Genomic DNA, 25,397 nt, shown 5'->3' on the forward strand with positions numbered 1-25,397 from the left:
CTGCAAATAGATAGAGCTCCCTGGGAACTTAATGTGTATATTCATATCAAAGTCAAAAAATTATATCTTCTTACTTCTTCCTTATTCAAAAGAAATTATTCAAAAGAATAGAACATGTTGCGTACATTAAAATCCTTTTTAGTATTACATAAGAGAAAAGAATAGTTGACCTTGATATTCTCAAAAGCTACAGCCTGAGAATTTTGAGTATTCTATATTTGTGGATTTGTTTACTTTTCCCTTTAACTCGGTCATTCTTTTGTTTCATGTATTTTGAGGCTATGTTATAAATTATATACAACTTTAGAACTATTCTGTATCCCTGGTGGATTGACATTTTATCATTATCAACTACCCCTCTTTTGCTACAGTAATACTTCTGGACTTTGTCTTCTTTATCCATCAGGATAGCTATTCCAGCTTACTTTATATTATGATTACATCATACCTCTTTCCATCATTTTATTTTCAAAATGTCTGTATCTTTATATTTAAGGTCTGTTGCCTACAGGCATCATATAGCTGGTTGTGATCTTTAATCCAGCCTGTTATCCCTGTCTTTTAATAATGTCATTTAGTACATTTACATTTAATGTATCTACCAATATATTTGTAATTAAACTATTATTCTACTGTTTGTTTCATAATGTCTTGCTTATATTTTCCTTTTACTCTCTTTTCTCACCTTCTCTTGAACAAAGTCTCAAAGTTTTTTTTAAGATTTCTGTTCTCCATTATTAGCTTGTTAATTATACATTCTTCTACTATTTCTTTTTAGTGGTCACCCTGAAGATTAGAGCATCTATCCCTAACTTTGTGACGTCTAACATAAATTAGAACTTTTATGTCCCAAGATAAAACATGGACTTAAAAACACTTTAAATTCCAGAGTGCCTGGGTGGCTAAGTCAGTTGAGCCACCGCTTTTGATTTCAGCTCAGGTCATGATCTCAGGGTCCTGGGATCGAGCCCAAATCAGGCTCCGCACTCAGCAGGGAGCCTCTTGAGGTTCTCTCTCCCTCTCCCTCTACCCCTCCACCTGCTCGCACTTGCTCTCTCATCTTCTCTCTCTAAAATAAATAAATAAATCTTTTTAAAACAACATTTTAAATTCCACTTATCTTCCTCTCTTTTCAAGCTTTGTTGTCAAGTATTGTATTCACATATATTTCACACCCACAGGACATTATTATTATTTTCTATGAAAATAGTAGTTTATATCCATCCATGTAATTATCCATTATATTGTTTTGCGTTTCCTTCTACAATCTTTTTCCAATCTGGGATCATTTTACTTCTGCCTGAAGAACTCACTATAGTGTTTTTTTAGTATAGATATGCTGATAAGTTGTTTCTGTTTTTATAAAATGTGACTTTACTTTGCCTTCATTTTAAATATTTCTTCTGAGTGTAGAGTTCTAAGTTGACAGTTATTTCCTTTCAAAAATAAGTACATTATACCATTGTCTTCCAGCTTTGATTGTTTCTCTTGAGAAATAGTTAAAGTCTTATTTTCTTCCTTTGAAGACTCCTTTCAAGGTTTCTGTAGCTACTTTCAAGTTTGTTTTTGTGTTTATTTTGTCTTTGACTTTCTTAAGTCTTATTATGATATGACTAGGAGTGGATTTCTTTTAGCGAGTTTGGGATTTATAGTGAGTTTTGAATTTGTGACTTGATGTCTTTTGTCAGTCTGGGAAAATCTGTGGCTTTTAATCTCTTCAAACATTTGTTCTGCACCATTTTCTATCTCTTCTTTTCTGAGGTTTGAATTACATTGGATCTTTTCAAAAGTCCCAATATGTTAGTTACATTATTATTTGCATTCTTCTTTTCTCTGCTCTATACTTAAGTTTATATGTTTTCTGCTGATGTATCTTCTAGTTCATTAATCCTCTCTCCATCTGTATTTAATCTATTATTAAAATAGTTTTCTTGGGGAGCCTGGTGGCTCAGTTGGTTGAGTGTACAACTCTTGGTTTCAGCTCAGGTTGTGATCTCAGGGTTGTGGGATGTAGCCCCACATCAGGCTCTGTTGCTCAGCATGGAGCCTGCTTGGGATTCTCTCTCTCCCACTGCCCCTCCCCCTGCTTGCATGCTCTCTCTCTCCCTAAAATAAATAAATAAATAAAATCTTTTTATAAAAGCCTGTTTCTTTTTCCAGATTTTTTAGTTTTAGTTCTCAAATTTGTTTCTTTTTTATAGATTACATTTAATTTCTAAAATTTTAGTCATGTATTCTTTTTTCTTAAACATATTAATCACAATGTTATTAGGTGTCTGTATATGATAACTCTCTCTCTCACTCTTTCTCTCTCTCAGATACACACACACACACACGCACACCATTTATCTATCTGACAACTTTTTATTAAATACTAGGAACAAGTGGACTATGACTACTGAGAGTATAAATCGGTAAAATCACTTTGGAGAGGTGTCCATAGTATCTAGGAGAGCTAAACATAGCATATGCAACATAACTCAGCAACTCCTAGATATATACCCAACAGAAAATTATTACCTATGTACACACCAAAGATATGTACAAAAATGGTCATAACAGCCTTATTTGCAATAACTCAGAACTTGAAATAACCCAAATGTCTATCAACAGTAAGATTTAGACAAACTGTGGTAAATCTTACAAGAGAATACTATGCAGTTGTGAAAATGAACTACACATCATGATGGATGAATCTCACAAACATAATGCTGAAAGAAAAAAACCAGACAAGAATATACACCATATGATTGTGTGTGTGTGTGTGAGTGTATATATTTCAAAAGAAGCACAATTAATCCATGGTGTTAAAAGTCATGATTGTGGCCCCTTTTGAGAAAGAGGGGATGATAGTAAATGGAAAGGGACTGGTAATGTTCTACTTCTTGATCTGGACATTTGTTACATGGATGGGTGTGTTCACCTTGTAAATATTCATCAAGCTATACAATTATGATTTGTACACTTTTCTGAGTGCATAATTCCAAAACCCTATTAAAAATAGGAATGAAACAACAACTCAGTGGACTACTCTTAAATTACTAAAAGTTATTTTTATTTTAAACTATGGAAAATATTTATGATATACTAATACATAAAAAGTAAGATATAAATTGTATCTGTATTACAACTACAATTATGGTACAAATAAGTATTATATGGGAAGTTTTGGAAGAAAATAAACCAAAATGATGAATGGTTATGTTAAAATGAAGACTCAGTAGGAAATTTTTAGGGGCACCTGAGTGGCTCAGTCGATTGTTTGTCTTCAGCTCAGGGTCTCTGGGTCCTGGGATTGAAACCCATGCCGGGCTCCCTGCTCAGCAGGAAGTCTGCTTCTCCCTCTGCCTCTCCTCACTGCTCATGCACTCTCTCTCTCAAATAAATAAATAAAGTCTTTTTTTAAAAAAAGACTAAATAAGAAAATTTTAAAAGCATTTTCTTTAATGTCAATTCCGTTTTTACAAAGTAGAGCACTTTTATAGAAAAAAAGTAAAATTTTGTAAATGTTGACTTTTCATTTTCTTAACACTAGTAAAAATCTTAACAATCTTTTTTTGGAATTATCTTTGGTATACAAAAAGCTAATAGCAGATGGATATCAGAATTACCTGTTGGTGTCAAAGACTCCCAAGCTCTACCACTCTCTTTTGATTATTAACCGATAATGTAAATTAGTCACTAATCTCAGTGAACTTTTTGTGTTATGGGTCATTTGATAATCTACTGAAAATTATGGAGCCGCTCCCTGGAAAAATACATATGCCTACCTATGATCAAATTTGTAAATGATTTCCATGAATTTGTGAATCCCCTGAAAGCCAAGGACACAGATCCATAGTGATGAGGCAAAGCCCCCTGTCAATGAAGAACTGAATCCTCTGAGCATCAGAAAGTCCACATTTGTCTAGAACTTAGTGTAAGAACAAACCCTCTGATCCAACTCCTCACTTCACACGCAAAAAACTCCAAACTTGGACGTCCATGAGACTTGTGCATGGTCCCAGGGGTACTCTGTAGAAACACTGGAATAAGCACAAAACTGTAAGAAAAATACATAATTTAAAAATATATATATTGAGGGCGCCTGGGTGGCTCAGACGGTTAAGTGACTGCCTTCAGCTCAGGTCATGATCCTGGTGTCCCAGGATCGAGGCCCGCATTGGGCTCCCTGCTCATCAGGGAGTCTGCTTCTCCCTCTGACCCTCCCCCCTCTCATGCTCTCTATCTCTTATTCTCTCTCTCTCAAATAAATAAAAATAAATAAATATATATATATACATATATATATATATTGAGCCTTCTGAGAGTCACCATTGATTTTAGTGCCAAATCCCCCTAGAAGTGCTTTTTCAGGCCCCTCTGTCCTGTATTTGTCCACACTGTGAGGCTCTCATTCCTGCCTTCAGTAAGTCTCCCAGTTTACCAGCTGTGTGACTTTAGGCAAGTTGCTTAACCCTCCCTTGCTTTAATTTACTCTTCCATAAAATGGAAATGATAGTAGGACTCACATCCTGGGATCGTTGCTTTGAACAATGCCTGCAAATTGCCCAATATATATATCATCATTGTTTTTACCATAGTACAATTAATTTGTAGAATCATTGTGTTAGGTATCATTAGCCTGTGAAATAATACATATGCATGTGCTGGGTCAACATTAAAGCAACTTCCATGTAGAAGACATCATTATTAACATAGTTGGCTCGATAATGATGATAGTCATAGGTCATAAAATTAACAGGGATGGAATATTTAACCTTTTTGAAACCTTGACAGTTGTTCTGTTTGGGGAATTGAAGAGAGCGGTCCCAACAGAATCCCAGAGAAGAAAGCTGCCTCAGAGGAAAGATGACCCTTAGATAAACAACCATAAACAGATTTCAGTATCATCATTAGGGCAACAAATCACCCTTCAAAAACACCAGCTGACAGCTCTGTGATCCAGTACTGATGGGAAAGTAAACCCTGCTGGGGTGAAATAATTGAGGGAAATATGGCCGGATTAGATGTCATCTGATGAGTTTACAGTCTATAATAATTTAAGCAGTCATCAGATCTCCGACCCTGCCTTATCCAGCTCTGCAATACTTAATATTTGTGGCCGCTCCTGGTGGCTCTCCCTCAGCCCTCACTCCTGGCCCAGGATTTGTTGAAGTAAACTGGATTTCCTGGGCGTGATTTGAAATAAATTAGCCATGGGATTGCCATCTTCCCACCAGGTTCCCACTGGGTTCCTGTACATACTGCTTTATTCCCTCTTTAAAAAAAAAAAAAGGATTTATTTATTGATTGAGAGAGAGAGAGCATGGGGGTAGGGGCAGAGAGAGTGGAAGGGAGAGAATCTCGAGCAGACACCCCGCTTAGCATGAAGCCCGATGTGGGGCTTAATCTGACAACCCTTAGATCACAGCCTGAGCAGAAACCAAGAGTCCCACGCTTACCCAACTGGCCATCCAGGCACCCCCATACTTCTTTATTCCAAGCGCTTAGAAGCACTTTTTAACAGCATCTCAGCTGCGTCGAGAGAAGAACTAATCATTCATCTGCTGGTCCCATCAACCAGAAGGAACCGATTAAATTACCAGATTTCACCATGTGCCTTATGTGCAGCATGAAAAGCTGGGAAACAATTGTAGGGTTTGAGTCAGAGCAAAAGAGGCAGCCCTGAGAAGGGCCAGAGCACAAAGCTGTCCCATGGTTTGTTGTGGTCCATTTGGGCCGTCCACCTTCCTGAGCTGATGCGGCAGCATCTCCCCTCTGTCGGGTTGCCTGGATTCCTTCACGAAATTCCACTTTCATATTTTCATATTTATGAGTTTGCATGGTCGTGTTCTGCCATTCATTTCTGCCCCTTCCCCATCTGTTTCTATGAGGCGGCCACATGAGAGGAAAAAAGAAGACACCCTAGAAACTAATTCCTTGAAGTAAGAATTTACTGTCTCTGCCACGTAGGGGAGCACAAAAGAAGGGGAGAGGTCCTACTGTAATTCACTCTTGAAAATGTGACAGCTGCTGGGTGTCTCAGGTTGGGAATGGGAGCAGTGAGTTTTATGTTCCAGGACCCAAAGTTTGTCTTCCTTCTTGATCTGGGCAGCAAGGGGACTTCTTCTGAAAGACTAACCAAGTTCATGAAGCATTCAGTGTGAATATTCAGCTGGGTGATTCACTCAGTGTTTTCATTGTCATTGAGAATAAAACAGTGTCAAAGTTTGAACGGAGCTGAGAGATTATTAAATCCTACCATGTTATTTTACAGATGGGGAAACAAAGGCCAGAGGGATCATTATTTGCCTGAGGTTGTATATGAGGTATGTGGCAGAGCCATGTCCAGAAGCCTCAAAAACTCTTCACTCCCCAGGCCAAAGGATTTTCCCAGAACGAGCCTCCTGAGTTCCATGCATCCCTATCTTGTCTTGAGACCCCGATGGAGCTCAGACTCAGAAAATTGCTGTCAGTGACAAAGAGGGCACTGCTCCTACAAGTGTAGTTCCGCACAAACTTTCTAGATGACAGGAATATTCCCTGTGATCCAGAAAAAAATCCACTTCAAAGAATATGTTCTAAAGCATACAGATGTGCAGAAAGTTGTATGTAAAAATAGCTTCGCAATTAATAATACAGAATTCATATTATAAAAAGATCTCAAAATTATATGTATGATAGCAATCTTTAAATTACAGAGAGTGATTTGAAGGACATGTACCAATTGTGGTTAATTGGATGATAAAGAGGATTTTCCTCTTGGGGTCTTTCTTTTTTCTTTTTTCCAGAGTAGATGCATTTATTTTTTATATGCAAATATACGACCCTTGGAGGAATATAACATAACAATTTAATTTCTGAAAATTATGTCTGCCAGAGAGATGTGTCTTCTCCTTGATTCGTATGCCTTCATCCTTCGGTGCAGAGCCTCAGCACTTTATGCTTTAAGCAAATCAGAAAAAGGCTCTGGAAAGAAGAACCACTATCAGCTCAGAAAAGAAGAGTTCCTTATCCTTTCTTTCTTTTTTTAATTTTACTTTATTATGTTATGTTAGTCACCATACAGTACATCATTAGCTTTTGATGTAGTGGTCCACGATTCATTGTTTGCATATAACACCCAGTGCTCCACGCAGCACGTGCCCTCCTTAATACTCATCACCGGGCTAACCCATCCCCCCACTCCCCACCCCTTTAAAACCCTCAGTTTGTTTCTCAGAGTCCACGTGGTTCATCTTTCCCTCCGATTCCCCCCCTTCATGTTTCCCTTCCTTCTCCTAATGTCCTCCGTGCTCTTCCTTATGTTCCACAAATAAGTGAAACCATCTGATAATTGACTTTCTCTGCTTGACTTATTTCACTCAGCATAATCTCCTCCAGTCCCATCCATGTTGATGTAAAAGTTGGGTATTCATCCTTTCTGATGGCTGAGTAATATTCCATTGTATATATGGACCACATCTTCTTTATCCATTCCTCTGTTGAAGGGCATCTCGGCTCTTTCCATAGTATGGCTATTGCGTTCCTTATACTTTCTGGGTTTATTGAAATGAAACAACATGACTTCTCTTGTTTTACATCAGACACTAAATCTAAAGTAATAATCTGAACAAATGGGCCAGTTCTGATTTTTCTTCCTTATCCCATAACATAGCTCCAGTGTGACAGAACATAAAATTAATGGCCCCAGTGTAAACTAATGTTGCAGAAACATCACATTTAATTTTTTATCTGAAATAAACAATATAAAATGTAATTTCATGATCTGAAATTAAAGGTTACAAGTCTTAAGCACTCGGTTTTCCAAGAAAAAGAAAAATATATCCAATACTATATTTTTATTTATACTCCTAAAACATAAGGTCTTTGTAGAAATTAAAACAATACTTAAATCAAGTACAGATACAATACAGCCTGATGAATTGCATTAGAAATCCTTAAGAAGTTTGCCCTGCATCAGGCTCAGTGCAGAGTGGGGCGTCTCCTAGAAGATTCTCTCTCTCCAGCTCCCTCCCACCTTCCCCCCACTTGCTCACTTTCTCTTTCTCTCTCTGTCCTCCTCTCTCTAAAATAAATAAATAAATCTTTTTAAAACAGAAATCCTTAAAAAGTTGAAACACTTAAACAAAAATAAAAGTGAATAAAAGTAAAAAATATTGCAAACAAAAATAATTTATGACCCTATCCTGTTCATCGTAGAGCACAGCACTAGATTTACAGTAACAGGTACAGTTAAAATGAACACTGAGGTCACTTTACATAGTAAGGTGATGATTCTCAAATGACATTAAAAACAGTTGCTTTGATCTTTGGGGGCTTTGGCTTTGTAATAAGTATGTAATAAATATCTGTATTACCTTGTCCATGTTAAGCACTTACCTTTCTCCATTTGAAAGTCTTTCTTTGGAATCACACTGTCCCACGCAAAGATGTTTAACTCGAAGACTACTTAAACTCTGGAGAAAAGGCAGCAACTCAGAGTTAGGTATATTTGAGTTGTCACTTGCTTTCTTTGGCAAGAAAGAAGAAACTGCATTTTTAAGGTCACTCTCAAGAAGAGAATGGTTTGGGGGTAAAATTTTACACAATCTGACATATATTTCCTCCACCGGTAACTGTGGAATTTCCCCAATGCAAGCATTGAAGGCTTCAGTCACAGTTCTAGATGTCAATCCAGTTTTAAAAGGAAAAGTTGTGGAGGGTGACTTCTCCAAGGCTCCTGAAGAACAGGCGTCCAATATTTCCCCAAACTGACTAAAGCTGCTCTCCAATGGGAATACAATGCTGCTCCTAAAATTGAGCCATATTCATCAACTGCTGAGCACCAGGTGACAACTTTGACCCCATGATTCCATGATAGTTTGGACCCTCTGGAAGTCACTCCTCGGTCACAGAGCTGGAGAATCTGTGGAAAACTACACCATAACTTTATTGAGGAACACACACTGCTTTTCACCAAAGGAGAGCAAATTTATTTTACAAGCATGACTGGAGGATGCCAATGTGAAATATTTTTTATAGAAAATAATTTTGTGCTCACTGCATTAGGGTCACATCTCAGGTAAAAGGAGCAGGGGTTTTCATCTTGGCTGTTCAGGCCTCTCTTCAAAATCACCAGATCTCGGCCGCAGAGCAGATGGCACCAGCAGAGCTGCTCCCAGTCCAACTCCCCGGCACCCAGACCAGCCCAAGTGAGAGGGAAGCACTTGCTGGGCTTCCTCCCAGGAAGAGGCCAGGAGCGGTCAGCAGGTCAGTCCTGCAGCCTCACCCCAGGCTCTATTATGACACTGCCAGCCCAGGCCAACCCTGGAACCTCTCTGTGTTTTTCTATGAGTTTTTTTTCCAAATTATATACACTGATATGTTTGTATTTTAATGTTTTAATTGGGGAAAATATTACTTAAAATAATCCAAATGTTTTAGTAAACATTTCTTCATTTTGCTCTTGAGCAATCCCTCTACAGAGTGCTCCTTTGAAACCAGTCTTCTAGTCCATGAAGTGATTGGACCCCCCACCCGCACCCCACCACCACCACCAAACTACTGACCCATTCTGATACCCTGCCCCTGGAGACTGCATCCCTCTTCCTTTGCCTCCTCCAACATTGGAGCTCTCAGGTCTACTGAACTCCTGCCATGAGATGCAGTCTCACTCAAAAAGCCAATATTTTAATCCTGAGTTCCAGCATCCCAATATTCCAGCATCTGATGTCAGACAGAACCATAGTGCTTAGTTGCCCTGACAACCACATTGACCATTGACTGAATCATTCCTGTGCCTGGTGTCCCAGATATGTACTCCAGTTTGGTCTTCTCCTTGTTCTTGCTAGAATTCCAGTTCAAGTCCCCCTTCCTAGTTCCAACATCCTCTGTTGGCTCTTCAAGTCTAGTGGTTGAGAACCTAGCATACTTTGAGTCTGTATCCACTGGAGCCATGACATACGGAATCAACTGAGGTTGAGATTCTTCAGGGAGAGTTCCCTGGAAGAGGTTCTCATCCTCTGACACTCAAAGCATTGCAGAAAGTTAGCAATAGTTTAAGGGTTTGTGTTTAAAGAAATATTTGGGTGAGCTTTAAATAAAGAAATTCTATTTCACTGTAGACACAAACAAACCATGGGGGTCTTCTAGAACTTGGCACTTTATGGCTTCCAGAGACGGCATCATATTAGATTAGAACTCAGTCATTTGACAGGAAGAAGATGAGGACAACACATCACCCAGCAGGGATGCTTCCTCTAGCCCCTTATCATCTCAGTAATTTCAGGAATTTATAAAAGAGATTTAAACATAATTTTAGGTGCTCATACTTCTAAAGTTGTTTCTGAGGAACCTTCCAAGTAAGAAAGCAAGCTCAAGAAGAAAATCAAACCAGAGCTCTGAGGCAACTTAGCTTCCCTTAAGCCCCACTCGTCTATAAAAAAAATATATATTTTAAAATAGTTTTCCCTCCAGAGTACAAGAGAGAACTCTTAGGCAGGGTTCATGTGATGGAGGTATGGAGTAGGGACAGTGGAAAATGCACATCCCTGACTTGCCTGTGTGAAAGGAAATGATAGCTTTAGTTTTGCCCATTAAAATCATGTTAGTGTATAAATTTTTGGCAGGAAATTAAATGATGCAAACAGATAGAGAAAGCAGTATCTTAATGCCCAAAGCAGTTTGTCCCTTAAATATAATAATATAATAAAACAGGGGAAAAATTTGTTTCTGAGCATCTGTTTTTATCTCAAGAGAAATTTTCAGAGACTAGGTGGTAAAATGGCTTTTGGAAACATGTGAACGTGAATCAGGCAGAGCCGGTATGAGGGGACAGTTATGGGGCTCCTGGTCTAATGGTCAGACCAAGAAGAGGGACAGCACCTCAGGAGGAAGCTTTACCAGCCACGTAGCACATGGCAGGACCTCGTTCTAAGCCTTTCAGAATCATCCACTTCCTTGGTACTGGAATACCTCAGCCCAGGGCAGGCCCGTTCAAGGTCATTGACTGGGGCCTGGTGATTCTGTCACTGAATCCGATTTCCTTGCGGTATATTTGTTAGCACATTCTACAGCTTCAAGAAGTCAGACAATACAGGGGGAGAAATACACTTGGGGCCAAGAACAAGAATTGAATTTCCTATAAAAATAGCAAACTACAGGAACCTCTAATCCCTATAGTTCTTCCATGCAAGCCATACCCAAACCACATCCCAAAGACGGAGGGGAAGCAACTAGGGGATGGATTATGTGGTCTGTGAGTTGGAAACTATGCAAATACTTGATTGAAGATTAATAGATAGAATATTATGACAGTTACGATTTCTACAAATATGTTATTTCTATTTTACATATAAATGCACTGATAAAGTTCTATAAGGATACACCTGTCTCATAACAGCGGCCCTCTAAATGCATAAGCTCTAGGAGAAGTGGTTGAGGAGATACGCCAAGGCTTCCAGAACTAAGTGAGATTAATTTTGAAGACTATGTTGGAATTACCAAAGCAAACAAGGGAAAGATGGTATTCCAGCAAAGAGCTTAGCATTTTAGGGTAATTACCAGGATTTGAGTATAGCCAGAATATAGGGGGCTTGGGAAGAGCTGATGAGAGATGAGATTGGAAAAGGAAGCAGGCATATGATCTTGATGGGCCTTGTATTTAATTCAAAATAATTTTAATTTCTGCCTATAAGCTGTAGAGAGTCTGAATTTGATTACAAGTAATAGAAGGATCATCCAAGAGTGATTCAAATAATAACATCTGTTTTGTCATGTATTAGCTCTATTCCCATGAGGACAGGGAGGAAGCAAGAGCGGATGCAAAGCAGCTACCCGGTTGGACAGGAGACATGTAGCCAGTGGTTTCTGAGATGGTGCCTAACGAACACCTAGGACAGCGGTGAGTTGAGGGAAACAGCCAGGTGGGGAGGGACTCCCATTTGGGGGTGCTGACATGCTTGGCCAACTTGATTTGGAGGGAGAGCCAGAATTCATCCCTGGTTTGCCAAGAATGCTTCGCAAGAGCAGACAAAACCAACCCAGGGTGGGAAAAAAGTCAGACCGGTGTTCCAGGAGGCAGAGAGTTATAGAAAAAGAGCATGAGGGAACTTTCTGGACTGATGATAATGTTCTACACCTTGATAGGGGTTTGGGTTACAAAGGTGTATCAATTTGTCAAAATTGATTGAAAATTACACCCAGAGATTTGCACCTTTGTGTGTAGAATTCACCCTCCACCTAAAAAATAAATAAATAGATAGATAGATAAATAAATAAATAAATAAATAAATAAATAAATAAATAAATAAAAACACCCTAATCAGACACTGCTTTCTAGTTCGTGAATGCAAAGTAAAGTATTTAGGAGTACTGATGAAATGGAGGACTTTGAAATGTATCAAAATAGAAGGTAGATTTATGGATGAATGGAGACATGGAGAGGTAGGTTGATATGTGTAAACAAACACAGCACAAGTTAACTGTATAATCTTGGTGGTGTTCACTGCAAAATTCTTTCGAGCAATGTTTAGAAATTTGTTATACAAAATACGGGAGGATGTGGGAAATGACCTACAAAAATCTTTTCTCAGAGCCTTAATACCTACACATACTTGGTTTCACATAGTCACACCCCTGGCACAAGACAAACCTGATTATTCTCTGATTATCTCGTGCCACAATACTGGCAACCTGAATTCCCAGGAAAATCCTTTCACTGGATAGTTGTGTAGACACCACCTCCCAAATTCTGACCACATTGTTTCAAACAGAACAGTTTTCATTCTTTAACCAACAGCGGCCATCCAGTAGTCCTTCATCAATTGCAAGAATTAAATTCTTGAAATCCCCAGGGTATGTGAACTGGAGAATTGAAGATCTTATTAGAAACAGTTGTGCTGGAAAACAGAAGTTCCAAAAGAACTTAAAAAAAGAACAAAAAAAAAAACTTCTAAATATTTTCATATTTTAATGAAAACAAAAACAGCAAAGTAAATACACAATTTAAATTTTTAAGTATTTTGAAATAATCATTAGTACCACAAAATTCAATATGTATTTGCCATCCTTTCCTCACTAGACCATGGTTTCTCCAGCTCAGCACTATTAGCATTTGGGGCCAGATCATTCTTATTTGGGGAGGGGCTGTCCTGTGCGCTCAATGATGTTTAGCGGCATCCCTGGTCTCCATCCACTAGATGCCAGTAGTTGGGTTTTTTTTTTTTAAGATTTATTTATTTATTTTAGAGAGAGAGCATGTGGGGGGGGGCAGGCAGTGTGAGAGGTTGAGAAGCGGACTCCCCACAGAGCAGGGGACCCTGAGATCATGACCTGAGCAGAAATCAAGAGTTGGATGCGTAACCAACTGAGCCACCCACGTACCCCTAGATGCCAGCAGCTTTCACCTCAGCTGTGACCACCAAAAATGTCTCCAGACATTCCCAAATGTCCCCAGGGGAGAAACTGCCCCTGGTTGAGAATCCCTGAACCAGATCCTTTTTCTGGTATTCTTTTCTCAGCATTTCAATGAGATGCTTGTAGATACATTTTGCTTTGTTCTGAATAATTCACATACCAAGAGGTACCCGTTCTGTATCAAGTCCTTCATCCGACTGTCCAATGCCTTTCTGGTTATATGGTTCTAAGTTGTTCTGCCTGCTTCAGAAGGAACACAGGAACGTTGGAGCTTGACAGAAGAAGCTTTCACTAACCTTTATCTAAATAATCTGCTCAGCTCTCTGCTTAGATCCTTTTAACTCCCCACCTCCCTCTAGCCCTCTTAGACACACACACACACACACACACACACACACACACACACACACACACACGTATAAAGACTCCCCTGCACAGAGTCCTTCATGCCAAAGTCCCCTTCCTAAGCCTCTCTCTCTTGCTCTGCATCTGGCATGATGTCTCTTTTCTTTGCCCCAACACAAGTCTCCTAACTTTTTCTAATGATCCCCAATTTGAGTGACTCACAATTCTGGGCTTTTCATAATTTCTGTAAGACATGAAAAACAAAGCTAGACATATCAGAACTTTGGGGAAAGAAATCCAGGCTAAGAGGAGGGGTGACCCGATATTCTGCATTCAATCCAAGGTTTAGAGCTGCCACACTGCCCATGTGGCGTTGGGACTTTCCTAGGTGGGTAGTCTCCTTTGCCACTCTGTGTGGTGCAGAGTCACTCTTGGTATTGGCAGGAGAATCCATAGGACTCCTCTTCTGACCTAGGAGGGGTTACAATCCTTTCAGTGGAGACTGCTTCTCTAGCCGTGATGAGATAGTGCAGGAAATTTCCCTCAAATGGCAGCTGTGGGGCCACTCTGGATGTTACCCTAGCTAGAAATGCCCTTTGGGTCTCCTCAGAGCTCAAGTTCCATGACAACTCTCAACCCCGCTGTGTAGCATCTTCTGCCCAGACTCCAAGTGCGATGGTGTCACAGACTATGTATGCTGGCAGGAGGACTGAATCTCCCCCTGATCCTGCTGCCCCCCGTCTCCAGGGCTCAATGCCCTGCTGGGTCAGAGACTGACAAGGCTTCAGGTCCATTGCATTTTCAGAAACACTGGATAGAAACATTCAAATTAGCCCAGCTCTCAGGGACAGGAAAGAGTGATGTCCCACATCCTTAGAGAAGCACCTCTCTTACCCATGATACCTATAACATCACACTGCATCATCCTGACGCCAGCACCCTCGTCTTCCCCATCAGACCACAAGCTCTGTGAGAACCAGACTGTAGGTTGTTCACCACTGGTTTCCCAGCACTGATCACAGCACCTGGGACAGAGCAGAATGAGTAGAAAGGAGGAGAAGCAGACTTCCAAGAATATCGGAATTTTACAATCCCTGAGTTGTCACCAGAAGAACCAGGCAAAAGGTTGTAAGGATAAGTCTGTACATTTGATGAAAGAATTCCTGCCCCATGAAGAGGTTTAGCCTAACTAGTTTCTCATCCCAGACACAACCTGACAATGCTTCTGGGACCCTGACATTTGATTTCTGGTCCTGTGTTTGTTTAGCCACAGATCCATCGGAGTCACGATGACTGGCTTCTCTCCACACCTTCTTCACAACCTCCCAGAGTTCCAAGGCAGCGCTAGAGCCCCAGAGTTAGACCCCAGCATCCCAGGGTTTTCTGGGCATGTGTTGCCCCATCCTCTCAATCCTCCAAGTCAACCAAAACACAATTGCAAAACTTGAGGATACTGTGGGTTCAGATAGTCTGGAGCTGAGGAAGGATTTTCTTTCCTGGATCTTCATTCCTGTCCCAGTCAACCAATAATACCTTTGACTGTCAGCCAATCCACTAACTATAAGTCAGTAGATGGAGGGTAGATGCCAAGGGGCGTGGCCTGTGATTGAGGGCACACCAGCTGTAACTTCCACCTGGCCTAATTCAAGACCTCTTTTGCAAGCTACATTTCCTTTAAATATGGAAAACAAAAATGGGAGTAAAATTGGTGAAGCACCTCTGGAAAACAATTGGGCAGCAACTGTCAGAATTTGAAATGATCTTACCCTACAACTTAGTATTCTACTTCTCGCTTGGAAAACCCATGTGTGAATAAGATAACAATAAAAGTAATAAAGCAGACACAAGGCTGTCAATTGCAGTGTTTTTTATAATACTGAAAAACTGGAAATTAACAAAATGCCCAACAACAGGGCACAATAAACCAACAGACGCATACTAACTAACATTGGTTGTAGACAGCAGAGGAAGTGCCTGCCACTAAACTCTTTGCACCAGCATGAGTAGGTCTCTAAGACAAATTAAGTTTAAAAAAAAAGAAGAAGCAAATGTAAATAACATGGCAGGCACCCGTGTGCTTAAAGCACACGCTCAAACACACACACAACCTGGATATTTTCTATGAACACAACACTAGGCATGTAAATAGATTGGGAAATGTGGGGAAAGGTACCCATCAATCCACTGAACGTGGTTACCTTGGGGTTGAGGGCAGAGGAAAAGAGAGAGGATCAGAGGACCCAAGGGTACTGAGCAAGACAGAGTATAGCCGGATGTGTAATAGTATAGTTTTTACAAGGAGAAAATATTCATGTACAGCCTGAAAAATTAACAATTAAATGCAAAAATGGAGGGGTAACTATCTCTCTCCACCTCTGCAGGGGAAGCTATAAAATAGAACTACCAGAAAATAGCAGCTCTTACAATGGGTGCAATGACCTGTGGTAGGATTGTGCCTTAAGATGGGCAGGATGGCATGGTTGAATTAATTCACTGTGAATGCTCCCAACGCAAAAATATAAATCCTTCGCTTTGAGAATTCTTCACTGGGAAGGGATGTTGTGTATTAGGTAGAAAGTTGGACTAAATCCCCATTCATGTTTAATGCCTAGAATGCAGTCTCATCATCCAATATGTAATGACAACAGGCATGGTTTACTGAGCTTAGTGCGTGCCCAGCACAGTGCTAGATGCTTCACACACAGCCTCTCGGTCAGTTATGTATAGTTATTCCTACTATATAAGTGAGGAAACCAAGTTCATAATAAGCAGTGAGCTGAGGTATGAAGGCAGGTATGTTTCATTTCAAAGCCCATGTTTCATTTCAAAGCCCACTCTCTTAACCAATATGCCACATAGTGCATTAAAATTTGGGGACTCTACCCACTGGAAGAGGATTAGGGTTTTTGGAGTAGCCCCTTCTAAAATGTTTCCCAAAGTTCTGACTAGCCCTATGGCTTATTGGGGACGATGGAATAGTTTTTCTGTGTCCCATAAAATGAAGTTGCCTCTATAGAACATTTTTTTGGATATGACATTCCTCAAATTCTGTCCCAGGAGCGGTGTGATAATGAAGTTTCATTGTCTTTTGAAAAAGGTTGGTGGAAAAGGGAAATGAGTCCCAGGTGGGGCAGTTCTGAATGGTGTAGCAGAGGAAATGCTGTCCCCATGAACACAAGCAGCTGGGTGTCTGGACGCATCATAAAATTTTATTGTGAAATGTGCAGATGATGGGCCCAGCTGCAAAGCATCAGGAGTGTTTATCATGATCTCCCAGTGCATTCTGGGTGTGCTCCCCTTTGACAATATTTTTGTGGGCTTAACCTAATTGAGATGAAGACATCAAAATTACTTCAAGGTGCGGTCCTGCTGGGAGGCACACCATGGGCTTCCCTCTCTGAAGCTCATCATACCATTTGTCATGACGGACTAGACCAGCAGTGAGAGGAATAAGTATTAAGCATTAATGTGAGAAGATGACATGACCTGGAGTTTAGTAAACCTTTTTTGGTTACTTCCATATCTGACAGACGTCATCAGTTACCAAGCCGACAGGGAGGCCTATGGTCCTATTGGCCATACTTCATCATTGACCAAGATCACCAAACCGTGCTATACAACTATGCATGTGTTGTTTATGTTTCAGAGAATGAGATAATGTACAACCTAAAAATAGTTTTACTCTGTCCACCCATCCCATATACCTTACAAGCAGTTCTATCCTTGGTAATAATCCCTTTTTTGAGTTAAGGCTTTGCATTTTCCCTTAAAGACGTTCTCAATTAGGGTTTCCCCTATGAACCACAGAACCCAGAAAGTGTTGGGGTGACTATTTTCTCGCTCCCAAAGATAGTACATAATTAGTTCTATTTCAGTTGCAGAGGAAAGAAGTTGAATCATGACATACAATAGATGCCTTTCACATACAGCTTAATTCTCTTACTGAACCCCCATTGAGAAGGGCTTTGGGAGGTCTCAAGAGTTCTACACTATAAGATCAAGTCATAGAAGCTCATAAGGAAAGAACTTCTTACAAGTTGAACAGCTCAACATCCCCTTTTTATATGTGAACTCTCAATGATACCCTGAAAAGTAGTCAATTAACCTCTACCTGAACAGCTCAGCCATCAGAGGCAGCAAACACCATGATGGAGAGCGTTCACGGCTAGAAGCTCTTCTCGGGATGTGGTAGAGAAGCGGCCAAATTGTAGGGAGCCTTGAAAGCTAGATCAACGCATGGGGACTGCATCTTGTAGGTAGTAGTAAGCCATCAACCCCCAGCTCTCTGCAGGGTCAGAACAACCCCAAGCTTGTTCTCTGATTCTGCCAAAGCCCATTATATTATTGCAGGGAGTAGCACCCACAGAAGTCCTGACAAGTTTCAAACACTGAAGTAGGGCCAGCAGGTAGATGCTATCAACAGGTAACACCATTTGTCTCACTCATGGAGATTTACATGGCAGGGCAGACAGCACCTGGAGGAATGCTATCTCTGCCTGTAACCCACCACGATTCCCCTACCTCCTTGGATAACTTGAAAATACCCCGTCCTGATGTCTTATCTTGTTTTCTCACATCAGGCTTGGGCTGAGGTTTCAGGTGTCAAGCTGCAGCCAGAAGGGAGATTTATGGTCCTGTTATCAGCTCGAGACAGCAAGAGGCTGTGGTCACATGGTGGGGAAACAATAGCCAGCCGCGGAAGGCCGCGAGGAGGGCTGCTGGTCAGCACCTGGAATCACCTGTGCCCACACGGTCCTCACGGGCATGTGGACTGGGCTGAGGGTTGGAAATAGAAATGGCCCGTGGTCCTGGGAAAACAGCTCCATCCACGTGAGTGCTCTGAGCACAATCATTTACTAGCTCGGATGGTTATTGCCAATGGCTAAATCCACTGTCACATATTTCAGAGGTGCTAAATCATTCCAGCAATGTATAAGATAGAAAGCCTATCACAGCTGCTTAGGACTGAGGAGGTCATGATAAATGGAGAGTGAGTGAGAGGACCCCCGGGGGCTTATTCATGCCCACGTTCAAGCCACGGAAGAGGCATCCTGTTGGCTTGTCCCATATGGCAGCTGGTAAACCCCCACCCTCCAAGGACAAAAATGAGATTTTACAAAACAACTTCTACTTCTCAGGCATGGGCAAGACTGGTAGGCAGTAACACATCTCATTATTATAGCAACCATGGGTTTTCTCATTTACCACTGTGGGACTCCATCCCATTTCTAACAAAACCTCCTCAACTAAATATATATATAACAGCACATAATGTATAATATATTATCTACATTATCTATATATAGCTATAGATCAGATTACAGATTGTAGACATAGATTGTAGATTATAAATATATATTATAGATATAAATGATATCTTTAATATCTATATCTCTATATGTAATCTATATAGCATCATAAAATATAGTATGATGAGCTAACTACTTCCTCATCCCTAACTGTACCCTCATGTTGCTGAACCCTGAACCCACATTCCCTGCCACCATCCCCCCTTGATGTTATGAATGGGGTACGCTAGGAGAGCGCCTCTCTCATTCCCTTCCCTCACCCACAGCTCTCTCCAAGCCCTCGGGTGTGGGCAGGGAAAGCCAGAACAGGCTTTCATTGACTTCAGGGAAATCCCAACACTAAGCAACAGGGAGATCCATCTAAATCTTCTTGCGTTCCGCCCGGGCTGCCAGGGGAGAATTTAGATTTACCAAAGAGATTCTTTTCCCAGCACTAGGCTAAAGTCACCACTTTTTCCCCTTGGTCTGCCACACAGATATCGTCGTCTGCTGAGTCAGTCCGGGGCTGAACCTAAGCAGGTGACCCCGAAGGAAATGGCTCTAGTGTGCCCACGAGCAGCTGTCTCCTTCAGAGCCCTGCTCAAAGCATAACCTCTCCAGAGACTCTTCCCCAGTTTACCCCGAGTAATTGAGCAGAGGCTGGACCACACACAACAAATTTTTACTGCGTGCCTATTACACGGAGAGCATGATGTCAGGGAGCCATTTCAGTTCTGTTCAATTCAGCCTACATTTATTTGGAAGCTTCTGTTGGTGAAAAATGGAGTATAATGGATTCAAGAACAAGCTCTGAGCCATCCTGCCTGGTCCACATCCTGAGTCACCATCTCTTTAGATATTTTTAAGTTAAATGAGGTAATATATCCAAAATAATTAAAACCATGCCCAGCACAAAATAAGCATTCCATGTATAGTAATCCTTATTAGGATTACACAGTGGCTAAGCCTTGGGGATGTAATGATCAGTAAATTATTCTCCAGTCCTCTAAGAAAATGCAATCTACCAAGCCAGAGCATTTCAAGACAGTGGTGTTTCCCAACCAGTCGGCCATCATACACTGATATACCCAAAGCACTTCACAGCTATACTGCCAAATTGTGAACAATGTTTAAAAGGAACATTTGCTATGCCGAGTATAATACAGTTATGTTCATCAGCTAAATCACCGAGCTGAGTGGAGAGACAACATTGTGTAGAGCAGGGAACAATGAATGCCAAGCTTACACCAAAGAAAAATCGCACCTTACTAGAAAATGTAAGAAATGTATTTGGTAAGTGTATAAGAAAGTGCTACTGGCTGGGGCGCCTGGGTGGCTCAGGCATTAAGCGTCTGCCTTCAGCTCAGGTCACGATGATCCCAGGGTCCTGGGATCAAGCCCCGCGTTGGGCTCCCTGCTCAGCAGGAAGCCTGCTCCCCCCTCTCCCATTCCCCCTGCTTGTGTTCCCTCTCTCACCGTCTCTCTCTCTCTCTCTCTCTCTCTCTCTCTCTCTCTGTCAAAAAATAAATAAATAAATCTTTTAAAAAAGAAAGAAAGAAAGTGCTACTGGGCCACAAGTAGTGCTACTTGAACAGCAGGAGTACTTGAGGATACGTTTATCTGCTAATAACATAATACCTAACTAAAATGGGTAGCATATAAGAATATTTATTATATTGATAACAAAAGTTCTCAAGGAGGGTGGGTCAAATATTGGTCCAGCAGCTCAATTACATCATTTAATCCCAGACTCTTCCATCTTTCCAATCTTCAAACCCAATCCCGTCAACTTAGTCTTTAAGCATCTATTCCCTGGGATGCAAAATGGCTACCATGGTTCCAGTCATCACAGGTAGACGTAATAATGTTCAGCACAGGATTTCGATTGGGTCTCTCTTCTTAGAGTCACATGTCCCTCAAGTCCCATGGCCAATATGGAATCATATGGTCATACCCTAGCTACAAAAGAGTCTGGGAAAGTAGGTGTCTCTACTTTGGCCTCTACTTTGACCTCTATAATGGAAGATGAACTGCACCAGGAAAGTGTGTAACCAAGAATGTCTGCATAGTGAATAAGTAAATGGTCTAGAAACTGTGGATGTTTATTCAAACACTGTGAGTTTTTATTGTGCTTGTGCTATAATAGTACTTGTATATTAACTATTATTAACTTGTTGAGTGTGGCTTTAAAACATCTAATCCTTTCAAGTGCACAGCCAAATATTCTAGTATTTCAAAATGCACCGCAACCATGGAAAGGCTGAGCACTAGGTCAGTACGTGGCAGTAAATGACAGTCATGCAAATGAAATGCTATAGAGAGAACTGGAAAAGCAGCCGGGAGATCCATATATATTCATATACTCATTCATTTTTTAATTAATTTTTGAACATCTGCTATGGGTCTGGGACCATTTGCTAGTAGTGAAGAAGACGAAGTCTCTGCCTCCATGGAATTTAAGTCTGTTGGGTGTGACCTCATGGCCTCTAGTCCTCAAGACCCAAAGATTCTATCATCCCAGGTTTACAGGACTTCTTATCCATCCCATGCTCTGTATCCCTTCCACCAGGACCTATGTCCTTATATTCTGCAACTCGGCAATTGTGTCGATTGTCTGCAAATATTCTTGCACTTACAAAAGTGTGTCTTGTTTCCATCAGGTCTGCCAACTTCAGAAAATAAGAAAAACAAGACTTCCATTCATTTTGTGCCCCATTAGAGTATAGGCGATTCATCTTATTTACAGTGGTAATTTGGCAGAAGAGAAAAGTGCAGACTGATGCACTCATCCCAGCTTTGATCGTTAGCAGCCACAGAGCCTTGGGCAAGTCAATTTCCGAGCCTGTTTTCTCATCGGAAAATGGGCAAGATAATAAGATGTATTGCTATATGATGGTTTCATAGTGCTAATCTTGGTACGAAGCTTAGACAACATCGGTGCACAATGGCTGGCCTATTGTAGACCATCAGCATACAGGAGGCTAGTAACAGTCTCCACTGCTCTCCAACCTTCTAATCTAATTTGCTCCTTGTCAAATGAAACCAACTCTCCGTAGCAGGTGGCCAGGCCAGTCAATTAGTGCCTACAGATGGCACGGTGATCTGCTAATTGCTCCAAGGCTTCCAAAATCTAAATTGGTGTGGTAGCTCAGCTGCCAGGGACATCAAGCTTTCCTCTCTCCCATCCCTGCCCTCAGCCCTGCTCCTGAGCATTCCAACGAAAACTCTGATTCTCTGGAGACAGGTCAGCAGTTTGCTCTGTTAAAAATAAGTTGTTTGGACCCCGACCTGACATTTATGAGGAAACAGAATGTACTTAGTGCCATCTTTGATTTCTTTATGCCCATCCCCATTAAAATATATATATTTTTTTTTAAATCTGTGGGAATTTTGACATGGTTGTCTCTCATGGTTGAGCTCTTCAGCTGTCACCCAGACTATTCCCTGACTGAGCACGAGGTGAACAGAGGGCCAACCTGAGGAGAGACAAGGAATCACAAGAAAATGTCCAACTCAGTTATTTATTCAAGTGGCAGAGCATGGTGTATACTCACTGCCATGCATTAACCAATTTTTTTTAAAAAGATAACTGAGAATTTCTACATATATAAATATATGCTGTTTTTTTTTTCCCAAATAAATAATCAACCCAGTTTCCTAGCAACTCAAACAACCATCTGCTTTTTTGAGCTCTCCCATCACAGATGTCCTTCCTGAGTCTGAAACCACGGCATGGGCCTGGGCTTCCTGCTAGGAAGTATGGGTAGTTTGCCATTTGTTGGGGAAGAGCCTCAGCACCTATTTTGTCATCGTAGGCCAAAAACATGGCATGTTACCCACACATCAAAGCATCGTTGTGTCCCTGGCACCAACTCTGCTATGCGCTTAATACATGGTGGTTGACTCTTGTGGAAAGTAGCGGAGAAGCTGAGCAAGGAGGGAGGGAATGCAGATGGAGAGACAACACTTCCCTTTGACAGCCTGAAAGGGCCTATGTCTATGGAGCTGTGTGTCCTTAAATAAGAAAAGTGGGAGAAAGAATTTGAGGAAAGGCCAAGCAAAAAAGAGCCCAGTTCTGCCCAATGTCATTCAAGACCAGCATTGATAAGATAAAGGTCCTTTGGAAGTGATAATGCCAAATTCATGGCAAACTTCAGAAGCCAACTGGAGCTTTGCTGCTTGTGTTGGTCAGCTCAGGTTGCCAAAACAAAATACCATAGACTGGGGAGCTTAAACAACAGAAGGAGGCTGGAAGTCCAAGATCAAGGTGCCGATTTGGTTCCTAATGTGGGCTCTCTTCCCCGCATGCAAATGTCTGCCCTCTCACTGTGTCCTCGCATGGTCGGGAAAGAGAGAGAGGAGGACACTAATCCTACTGGGTCAGAACCCCACCCTTATGGCCTTATTTAACCTTAATTATCTCCAAATATAGTCATTTGGCGGGGGCGGGGGCTTCAACATATGAATTTTAGGAGGACACAATTCAGTCCATAGCACTGCTAAAATACTTGCTTTTCCTGAAGGACCCTTCCCGTACCCTAGATGTGGCCACCCTCAGCACACACTGCATGTTTCAAGACACAGGGACCAGGGACTTCCGGCTCACTAGGAACCCTCAGCTCAGCTCGAGTTCTATCCTCCCCTGTGGTCGGTTACAGGCAAAAGTCCTCTATCAATATTCAAATTCATATCTGAAAAGAACTGCTGCTTTATCAAAGGATCCCTCACATAACATATGCTGTATGAATTGTTAAGAGGGGCAGGAGTATCTGGGTAGGAAGGGGTTGGGATTCCTGCCCATTGGAAAGTTGTTAGAAATGAAGATAAGAAGGAACTAAAATCATAGCACAGGACAATGGTCGATGGGCTTTGAGTTGTACCAAAATTTCTGGAACACCTTTGTTATAAAACAAGACAAGATACTGCTCATTATTAATATTATTCTTAGTGCTGTCTTGTATAACTCCATTTTTCTCATTTAAAGAAAACTATATGGTATATTCCCTGTATACCTTTATAACTCTAAAGATGATAGTGCTTCAAGGCATGGAGAGGAAAGGGCCAAGGTTCTGTCTTCCTCTCAGATTCCACATACATTCGATTTAATTCAGCCAATATTTATTAAGCAGCTACTGCAGGCCAAAGATTATCCAGGCACTGACAAAGCTGAGGTTTAGGAGAGTTGAGCCTTTGCCACATCAGCAGGTCTCTCCCTCTCTCCACGCCTATTTCCGTGGGTCTTGAGGCTGTGCCTGGCAGAGGCGCAGAACAAGACTAGTGCATCCAAATGACCTTCCACCCATCTTGGTCTGGAGTGAGAATAGGGCAAAATCCCGTGCCCATAGAGAAGTCAGTGGAGAACGTGATGGTGGTGATGCCTCTGAAGAGCCCAGGAGGTACCCCACCACACCCAGGTCATTCACCTCATCTCCTTCTCCCTTCTCCTGACTTCCTTCTGTCTGCGTTCTCACCTCTCCCTTGACTGTGCCTAAAAGGGCTTGTGTGTGCTTCCTGGAAATTGACAATGCACATCAGTGAGAAGTCTTGCAATAAAAAAAAGCTTGTTTAACCCAATATTTCCCAAATGCATTTCTTTCCCACGACAGGGGCACAGCCCTGTGGGGTATTGTTGATCAGTTTCCAAAGATTCAAACCAACTCCCTAAGCTGCTTTGATTATAACTCTAAAGATGATAGTGTTTGCTTTCAATTATCTCTCACTCCCTAGCCACATCTCGTCTCCTCACTTTTGGCATCCACCAGGTACCACGCTACCCCTTTCTACTCCTTGCCAACTTAAATATAGATCTTCTTCTTGACCCTCAGTTACAGAGGACCACCAAGCTCTACATTTTCCAAACAGAAACTGATACTCTAGGCTGGAATTTCTAACTGGGAACTCTAAGGAATACTTGTCTTCAAGAAATTATTAAAGAGAGAAACTCACAATTAAGTAAGTTTACATATTAAATTCCCCCTCTTAGATATTTATAAGATACATTATTGAAGACTCTCAGAAGTCCGGTATTAGAGAAACTTAGCTAAACCTCACTTTCCCAAATGCATTTGACCACCCTCCCCCTTTATAGTAACACCTAACAAGGGATGGACTACCAGTCCACGGAATAATACCCTTTGAGAAACTCTGCTGCAGACCAATTTTCTCCTCTGAAATCCTCCTGTCCCATCAAATTCCCCCTATTTGGTGTCTCATTCTGTCAGAATAGTTGGATAATTGAGCTAATAATGACACATTGAGTTAATAATAGCAGCTATTTGGTACTAGTTTCTACTCCCCAAAATATTTTGGAAAAAAAAAAAAAGCAGCAGCATCCTCATTTTACAGGTGAAGAAATGAGCCCTAAGGAAGAGAAGGAACTTTCTC

The 25,397-nt window shown here is 41.2% G+C and overlaps 1 pseudogene; it reads right to left on the reverse strand.

The window, feature by feature from the left end:
* Positions 1-25,397, reverse strand: part of LOC112839174 (ATPase PAAT-like) — a 91,171-nt pseudogene that overhangs the window by 43,378 nt on the left and 22,396 nt on the right.

Source organism: Callorhinus ursinus, unplaced genomic scaffold (assembly GCF_003265705.2).
Source record: "Callorhinus ursinus isolate GAN/ISIS: 27379988/994484 unplaced genomic scaffold, GSC_fseal_2.0 scaffold54, whole genome shotgun sequence".
Taxonomy (NCBI): domain Eukaryota; kingdom Metazoa; phylum Chordata; class Mammalia; order Carnivora; family Otariidae; genus Callorhinus; species Callorhinus ursinus.